General features: G+C 36.8%; 1 pseudogene; it reads right to left on the reverse strand.

Moving 5' to 3' along the window:
- Positions 1-239: 239 nt before the first annotated feature.
- Positions 240-1276, reverse strand: LOC123848945 (small ribosomal subunit protein uS2B-like; annotated as a pseudogene).
- Between the last annotated feature and the right edge of the window lie 8693 nt (positions 1277-9969).

The raw sequence follows: 9969 nt of genomic DNA on the forward strand, positions 1-9969 counted from the left end.
ATACTGAAAAAATGCATTAATTTTTAGAGATATATTTAATGTAAAGGTCCTAGCCTAGTAAATAGCACAGAGCAGGCACTTAATAAGTGGACTTCTCCTTTTTTTTTTTTATTAAGTTTGTTTCCTGTCAACCTTGTTACCACTTCGTGTTTACAAGTACGTGAAAGAATCGCTTAAGACAATTCAGTGGTTGTTCCTACCCGGTCAGAGGCCTGAGTGGTGGGGTCCGCAGAGCCATCTCAGGGGAGCGCTCCAGTCTTCCTCAAAGAAATGGTGAGTAGACACAGAGGGCACTGCACGCCTTCAGTTGCATCTGTGACCTCGGGCTGAGTAGCAGTAAATTCACGAGTCACCCCAAAATTCCTCCCTGGTCGGAGTCTTTTCAGCAGTGCTCTGCTCTTCCTTATCAACCTTCTCGGAATCTCTGTAGAAGGAAAGATCACGCACGACCTCCCCCAGGCGTTCATGGGAGATGGTGCTGCGCATGCGCAGGAACCCGCGGACCAGCAGCCACCACGTCGGGCCTACTGAGCTCTTTTTCTTGGAAGAGATCGCAGTGTCCACACCCTGCAGAAAAGAGTCTGTGTTACACAGAGCAACGGTAGGGAGGTCGACATAAGACCTCTGTGATCCTGGTGATCAGCCCTGGGATCAGCTACTACCAGAAGTTACAATCCCAGAAAGCTGCCTGGATCTCGTGAGTGAAGATTCTGGGAATGAAGCGGCCAGCACCAGGAATGGCTCCAGCAGCGACAGCGACCTTTAGCACAGCTCGCTGGCCCGTATTCCCAGAGGATATGACGCTGACATCAGCCAGGTTTTGAATGGTAACAACGGTAGGAGCTATCAGAAGCTCCTCCCATGTTCTCCTCAGGTTTATGATGCAGACGCCATCATTTTCCCTTCTGTAAATAAATACCCTGTTCCAGGGGCACCTGGGTGGCTCAGTTGGTTAAGCGTCTGCCTTTGGCTCAGGTCATGATCTCCGGGCCCCAGATCAAGCCCAGTCTGGGCTCCCTGCTCAGCGGGGAGTCTGCTTCTCCCTCTCCTCCCCACTTGTGCTCTCTCTCGCTATCTCTGTCTCTCCCTCTCAAATAAATAAAATCTTTAAAAAAAAAAAAAATCCTGTTCCATTTGGAAGTCAAGGTTGTGACACCTGAGTTCCTGCTGAAAGGAATTTGAGGACGCCGTCCTCCTTCATTTGCAGAACATCAAGGGCTCCAGCGTGGTGAAAGTTTCCCTTCTCGTTTACAATGGGTACCCAGAACAATGCCATATGGACTCCTCTCTAGTTAGTGCAGAAATCTCCACTTTTTATTCAAAGATGAGAAATACCTCCAATATCAACAGGATACAAAATTCCTAAGAAAGAATTGTTTTAAAGCCAAATAGTGCCTTCACTTCACAGATGCCGCTTCTCAACAAAAGTATGGTCTCTAATAGTTTTCTTCCCATACCTTCAAAAAGAGGCAATTTCTTAGGAAGAGAGTTAAGAATGTAAAAGATACACTGGACCTTTGTTTAAGAAACCATACTAAACTTGACTTGGCTTAATGGAGCTAGCTTACAAAATTCATAGAACAAGAAATGTTTAATTGCAGACAAATTAATTCAGAGCTTCAAGTGTTAAGATACATGTAGTCTGTAAAATTTTGCAGCCCCTATAAAAACACTAAAGTAAAACACAATACTAAAAGAAACAAAGTTGCAGGTTTAGTATATCTAATTATCACTAGATTTTTCACACACACACAAAATGAAAAATTGCTGTAATTGTCAGGATATTTATAAGAGGCATTTTCTGAGTTGTTAGGTTCTTAGAACAGATTTTCTCCAATTGAAAGAATGGTGAAGGTAGAAAAGCAGGACAATAGTGTATCACTTGGCTCATTAAAAAGAAAAATTACTGCTTCTCCTTAACTAAAGTGAGTTAGAGGTACTTTCAGAAACAAAACGGAAAAGATAAAGATTATGTTGCTTTGAAAGATGTCTACAAAATCCGTGAAAAAATTAGAAAGGTTAGTGAAGAGTTTAATATTATATATTAGTCATATAGCTTGTGGCCAATCACCCTACTTATAAAATAACCAATATATGTTGATTTCTAAAGCAACAGTCTTTTCAAAGTGTAGGCAGCAACTAACATTTTTGCTTATTCAACAAATCCACAAATGTTTATCTAATATATTCTAAGTGCAAGGTCTTATTCTAAGTGCTGGGAGTGATGGATTAACACACCATATCCAGTCCCTGACCACAGTCACCAAAAAAGTTAAAGAATCGGACATTATTTCTGCTGAAATGAAACTTAAAACCTGGTGGGGCATATGAGACATGTAACTAATTATGATAAAAGACAGTATTTGAAAACTGTCTACTGAGTACAAATACGTCACAATAGATGCTCAAAAGGAGGATGTGGCTACATGAACAGAGAAACATTAATGGAGGACATGATATTAGGCAAAGCATCAATCCCACCATGGTCTTCATCAGTCACGCCCTCTTGTGATTTGATGGGGAAAGCTTAGGCTTCAGAGCTAGCTTGATCTGAATGCTGGTTCTGTTACCACCACCTGTGCAAGGGTGGGTAAATTTCTTATCCTCTGTGAACCTACTTCTTTAGGTAAAGTGAAGGTAAACAATATCCTCAAGCCTTTTTCAATTTTCTTTTAGGGACACAGCCATCCTCACCTGATAATTTCTTAGCCCTTCACAATCTGGTTTTATTCCACATTTGATCACTGAGATCAGCATTGCAAAAGTCACCCCTTCATTATTATTTTATGATTGTTAAAGCCAACTGAGGTCTTTTAACCATTATCTTAATCTTTCTGCTGCCGTTGACTCCCTAGATTAATCTCCTTAAAATGCTTAAAACTCCTTAAAACCCTTTCCTCTCAGGTCTTAACAGCACACTTGCAGCTACTTTCTTCTGTAGGAATATTTTTCAAAGTACAGGTCAAGACTCACTTGTGAACTCAATTAGTGGATTACCACCACAAATTTGCGTTTTTTTTAAATAAAATAAAAGAGAATTGACTTGAAAACATCTGATGCATCACACTGATTATATTATTTGGTGACATTTGTTTCAGGTTGTGTGTGTGTGTGTGTGTGTGTGTGTGTGTGTAGATGGGTTATTGTGCATTTGTATACCTGGCCAAAATATAAAATGTATTTCTCATTACAAGCCATAATGAAATTTTGCAAGCCATGATTCTAGAGCCATCCTTTCTCAGTTTAATTTTCTAATTCCTATTTTCACACTCACCTCTTTGATATTGATTCTCTTCTAACTCTGTATAACCCTTAATTATCTCTTTGGCAGTTCCTCTCTCCTAAACTTCACAGCCCACTTTTCAATATTACCACCTGTTTTTTTATAGATACCTAAACTCATTATAAATTATTGATTATTTTAATCGAGTGACATGAAGAAAGTGACATGTTAGCATGCTTAAGCTGACAAGAGTATGAAAGATAGGTTTGAAGAAGAGAGGCTGGAAGCAGGGACATCAGTTAAAAAGTTACTGCTGTGATCAAGTTAAAGTGATCAGAGAATGAATATGAGTTAAAGGTGGCTATGAGAAAACAATGAGTGTAATAGCAATTTCAGAAAGAAATATATATATACACATAAAAATATATATGTTGAGGTGGTGTATGGGGCACCTCGTGGCTTAGTCGGTTGGGCGTCTGACTCTTGATTTCGGCTCAAGTCGTGATCTCAGGGTCATGAGATTGAGCCTCCATGCTCAGCACAGAGTCCACTTGAGATTCTCCCTCTCCTTCTGCCCCCCCAAATAAATAACTAAAACCTAAAAAAAATTGATACCAAATCTAAAGAATAGGAAGATTAGATTACTTCTCCAAAGTTTCCAATCTGAAGATAAAGCAATTTCAGTAATAATAATCACACTGACCATAATTTTAACTTGAGCCACTGGCAGGATACTACACCTAAGCAGTTAAAAACCTTAAAAATCTGTCCAGAACTAAGCCCAGCTCATCACTTAGTCTCATAAAAATTTTGGTTTAATAAACAGTATTCGTCTATAGTTTTGTTCAGATTTTCACAGAAAGTTTTTATTTAATCAAAAAATAAATATATATTCAATGAAATTAATTCCTCTAAAATTCTAGTGTTGGCTGAACCCTTATATCTGTACTTGTACTATAATCAAATATATAAATAAATAGATCATAATTTTTTTATTTTCCCAGTAGTACTTCGCTTTGTAAAGACTATAGTAAAAACAAGAGAAATTTAAAATTCAAACTTTTGTTTGGATTTTTAAGTTCTAGATTTATATGTAAAGAGATTCTTTTCCCAGCAGGATTCCCTTTACTTCACATTAAAATGTCTCTTGCTCTTTTCTAGGAATGGTTTAACTTTCAAATTATGTGTCAACAAAAAAAAAAAAATCTGTTATACTGTTATGTCAGATAATTAGTCCCTTATTTTCTCCTCTTCTTCAACTAAACCTCATCAAATGCCCTCTAAGCATACTTTAACAGGGTGAGGACAATTTAATTAGATCAAGACCTCAGAAAAGAAGAATCATGATGGAATTGAAGACAGTTATGGATGACAGTCTGAGGTTTTGCTGCCACCCTTAAATGAGTAGAGCAGCTATATAAGATGACCACCTAAAAAGTCAATGAGTGCTTACAAATTCATGTTTTTACTCTTTCCTGCCAATGAAATAATACTTATCTATTAATGCATAGTTTCACCAAAAAAGATTGGATTTAAAATCAGAAGATGCTTGTTTACATCTGTTTTTATCATTTGCTAGTGATTTGGCCTTGGAGAAGTCACTTAAACTCTCTGAGGCTCATTTTTTTTCACTTGTAAATAAAATTAGTGGATTTTATAATTTAGAAGGCAGTGACACATAAAGCACCTAAATAATCTTACAGGTTTTCTGCTGGAAAGCTCTATGAAACAAGCTTAAGGATGACCGGCTGTTGAACAACCAGTTACAATAAGAAAAGTAAGGAAAGAAAGTCTAGGTCCAGAGAAATTTATTTGAAAATGGTTCCTCGTGATAAATGGAAAGGGAACATAGTCCACACAGTAGGTCAAAGTATGCAAGGTCAATAAATAAAACAGGTTAAAAAAAAAAAAAAGAAGAAAAGAAAAAGAGGAATGGATTTCACACTAATTGTTACATTGTAGTAACAGGAAGCTGCCTGCAAAGGTGCATAGAAGCACATAAGGATATATTTGGTTTCACAAATAAGGAGTGCTACTGTGGCTTTGTTTCAGGCTGAATATGTAAGACTATGTAAACCTACTGGGAATCATTTAGTAAAAACTTGAGACTGTCAGTCAAAGAGTAGGTAGACATAAAGTAGAAATGCTGTTGTTACATCTGTAGCCAAGAAAAATGGCATTACAACAATGCTAATGGAATATTATAAAAGAATAATACAAATTGTATTCATGACTTGCTTTCTTTTACTCCAGGTATGCACTGAAAAATGCAGAGTGGAGAATGAGCTGGAGCACAAAACATTCCATTCTTAAAAGATCCTATGTAGCATAAAACAGCAAAAACCACTCAGCAAGGGGGTGAATACAGGTTTGTGTCGGCCTCTCAAAAATAGGAATAACTGTGTGCACCAGGTCCATCATTCCCCCAACACAAGTCCAAAGGCAAAGATACTTTCTGATGGCTAGGTTCCCTAAGAAATCTTTTTTTTTTTTTTTCCCTCCTGAATTCATATCAGACAATCTCATACCACAAATGATGGGAGGTTGCCATACCTTGGGAAATTCTTAGAGGCAATAATTCTACTAGTATGTCTATGATTCAAAAACATATATCCTTCCTATGCTTTTATCAAGCACTGAGAACTATAACTCAAAATTTCTTTCAACTACATGTGTTTTTTTGTTTTTGTTTTAATTTTATTTTATTATGTTATGTTCGTCACCATATTCAACTACATGTTGACTGAGCTTGGCCTCAAAGCAAGCATAATGAACAAGAAGCTTGGCCAGTGGGCAAGAGGAGGAAACTAGGACCATAAAAGAGAGGTAACTGAAAACAATTGACATTTCTGTAGAGCACAACTCTGAAGGAGGGCCCTCTGAACAAAGAATAGTGCCCAAAGACCCAATGGTTTGTTTTAATAGCCACCAAAGATGGAGGAACTCCAACCAGGCAAGTGAGAACACGGAGCAAAGGTCCAAGAAGCTGGCATGACTTGAAATCAGGTGTATAATACAATCCTGGTATCAGGCTATGGAGTCATGAAGAAGATTCCAAACAAGTAATGACGATACCAGGAACAAGACATAATTTATGCTATGGCAGTACCAAAAGGTAATCAAAGTGTTAGAGTTCTTTTTTAGGTATGCAGTTCAGGAAAAAAATTAACCCCTGGAGAAAATTAGGAGTTACCAGTACATGAAGGCACAATTGAGCAAACTGTTGAGATCTATATGGAATATATAAACTGAGTAGACATGTAGATACAAGAAATTCATTTTAGGCAAAACAAATCCTGATTGAATAACATCAAAACTATTTCTAGATTCTGTCACATTGGTGGGATTGAAATAACAAATGTGTTCCTGGTATTCGCCAGCATGAATTCAGGAACTAAGCAAGGACGCCTCTTCACTTAAAAGGCAGGGAAGTCCACAGCTAAGTGGGAATGGGAGAGGTGGACATTACCACTAGCCCACATGTATAACAAAACCTGTCCTTGTTCTGAGTCAACAAGATCTTTCCTATCACATAAACCTACATCCAGAGGAAGAGAGAAAGTGATAGGGTAAAAAACAGAAAATTCAAGATGTCTGTTTTCTCTACATTTTTCCAACTAGAGGCTTTTCTTCTTAGATGAACTACGTTTAGCCATTTAGTTTATGTCCCTGAATATATCAAAATTATTCCAGATTTGTACTAGTGATGTTTGTACGTTATACTCTTTCTATTTCTTTTGTTAACAGACTGGTTTTTATTCAGAAATGTTTAGAATCAACAACTTGGGTTTTTGATGTCAAATTCATAGCATTCATACTAAACTAAGAAGCCCTAGGTTTTTTTGTTAATAAAAATGAATTAAATATTATTTTCATCTAGTAATTTAGAAAGTAAAATCATTTAAAAAGTTAACAAACTTAGGATCGTCTCTGACTCTTGGGCACTTAACATGGAAATTTAAGTCAGCTATCAAATTGTTAGCCTCTGAAAGGGAATGTCCATTGTTGATTATGGTCATCTTCCTGGATTCTTTCCATTTTAATCCTATTCCTCCCAGTTTTTTATCCCTGTTCTATTTTATTTCTATTACCTCATTTCCACCCCTTAAACTTTGGCATTGGGTCTCTACATTTTGATCTTTCACTTATCTTCAAAGATTTTGACATAGATCACTTTATTCTTCCCTCACCATGGCTCATTCAGATACATAAACTCATCCTTGTTATGGACGAAATGTTTGGGCCCCCCCACCCACCCCCATAATTCAGAGGGTGAAGCCCTAACAGCCAGCATGGCCGTACTGTACTCCTAGAGTATAGAAGTAATTAAGTTTAAATGAAGTCATAAAAATGGGGCCCTGATCTGATAGGATTAGTGTCCTTTTAAGAAGAGATAGGAGAGAGCTCACAGGCTTTCTCTCTCTCCTTCTCTCTCTCTCTCTCGCTCTCGCTCTCGCTCTCCAGGCTCAGGGGAAAGAATGTGATGACACAGTAGCTGTCTGCAAGCCAGGAAGAGAGCTCTCACCAGAAACTGATTCTGCCAGGCCTTAATTTGGAACTTCTACCCTCCAGAACTTTTGAGAAAATAAATTCCTGTTGTTTAAAGCCACTCAGTCTGTGGGGCAGCCTGAGCCACACCACAATTTCCCCAATAAGACCCTTTGAAGCAGAAGATATGAGTTGGAGGTGAGAAGCCACAGACTAAATGCAACTCATAATAATATCAGAAACCATCAATTGCATGGATTCTCTTTAATGACTAAAGGATGCCAAATTTGAGGGAAAGAAAATGCAGAGATGTATAATTAAAAGAGTTTGCCCTCCTTCAACATTACAGTCAGGAGTTGACACTATTATCTTTCTAGACATATTTTTGAAAGTCAAGAATTACGTGGATGTTATAGTTTTCCAATTCTTGCATCTACAAAAATCATCAGAGATACTATCTTATGATGCAGATTTTTGTGATTCACCTGCAGAAATTCTGATTCAGTAAATCTGGGGTGTGATCTAGGAACCTGCACTCTAAGCATTCAAGTAATTCTGATGATGTACTCGAAGAGCACATTTGGCCAAGCATTAATTTAAATATTCTAGCTATGGGTTCTGTTTTTATTAATATTACTACATATTTTAATGATTGATTACATGCATTTTTTACCATTTCTTTAAAATGTATTCATTTTAGGACTCCTTCATAATATATTATTTGTGTAAGTCTTTAAACATTTATGTTTCCCTTTAGAAAAACAGAAAATCATATTTTAATTGAGCTGTGAACTTGGATGCAGGCCTATAAGAACTCATAGGAAAAGGTGTTTCTCTATTTTATTTTCCTTTTTATTAGTTTACAGTCACCAATTACTCGTTTATTCCCACATTTTATGGTTGAACAAATCTGATCCCATAATCTCAAGGCATTCATAAAGACAGATTAGCAAAATAAAAGACAACCAAATGTACTTTTTTCTCCTCCAATGAAATGTAAACTAGAGCAACTAAAGCTAATTGTAAATTGCCAGTGATAAAGAAAAAAAAAACCCACTCAAAATGTATTTTATTGTTGAGGAATAAGCAAATAAGAAACACTCTGCTCCCTTGTAGTCACCATTAACACTTTTAAAGCAATTAAAAAATAGTCCATTAAAGACTACAGGTGATTTGTAATGTGAGTTGGACATTGTTGTCATTGGGGTCAGTCAGAATAGATTTTCATTCAATTACCTACACATCTTGCTTCCCCAAGGATACTTGAAGGAGTCATCTATACCAAACTCCTCAGTGATTTTTAACTTGAAGTTCATTAGCTCAATGGCAGATTGATGTATTGCACTTAAAATACACTCAAATGTCATCTTTTTAAAAATCTACTAACACAGCCTTACACTATGGAGTTAAATTCAATCACTCAATTTAGCTTTTGGTTCTTTGGAGAAATTACTTTCCTTTATCAAATTCAGGCTGCAAGGCTGCCAGAAAAGGTGTTAATCATGTCATTTGCTACCATTAATGTAAGCTTTGTTTTTATCCAGTTCGCCCCTCAACTTCCTTCTGCATCATTTTTTTTTTTTAGCCAGAGTCGTCCACTGTATAATTGCTTCCTAAGAGTAATTTATGTGCATTAGGAAGCATATTAAACAATCAATAAATATTTATTAAGTGTCTACCATGTGCCTGAAAGACCTGTGCCCTTTATTCAAAGAATATATCATCTTATTGGCAAAATATGATTTACATACATGAAATGATTAAAGGGCCATAAAATAAAGTGTTAAATTCTGTGGTTCAAAGAACTATATGCTACACAAGTTCAACAATAGGAAGAAGATCAGAAGATTTAATCTGGGCTCTGAGGAATGAGTAAGGATATGTAGAAGAAGTAAAAAAATGAAAACCATTACAAAAAAAAAAAATGGCATGAGCACAAAAGGTGAGTTCAGAAGCAAGAACTGTGGCCAAGGTGAGGTAGAGTGAGCAGCCAGGCTGCCCAGACTGGAAACTTCATTTATTAGAAAATATTCTAAGAAGAATTGCATCCTTGCCTCTTTGAGTTATTCACCTACAGATTTTTTTCTGCACTTAAATTTCATTCATTTGCCACCATCATTTGATTGGCAGGATACCAGAGAAGAATTTAAATTCAACTTTGACTGTTTAAGCCTATCTCCTCCTTCTTCTTTATAGGTTAGAAAGTGATGGATTCAACTCAGTATAATTAATCACTGACCACACTTTATCATAACAGC

This window comes from Mirounga angustirostris, unplaced genomic scaffold, assembly GCF_029215605.1.
Source record: "Mirounga angustirostris isolate CCGP_5_RB_7025 unplaced genomic scaffold, mMirAng1.0.hap1 SCAF_2, whole genome shotgun sequence".
Taxonomy (NCBI): Eukaryota; Metazoa; Chordata; class Mammalia; order Carnivora; family Phocidae; genus Mirounga; species Mirounga angustirostris.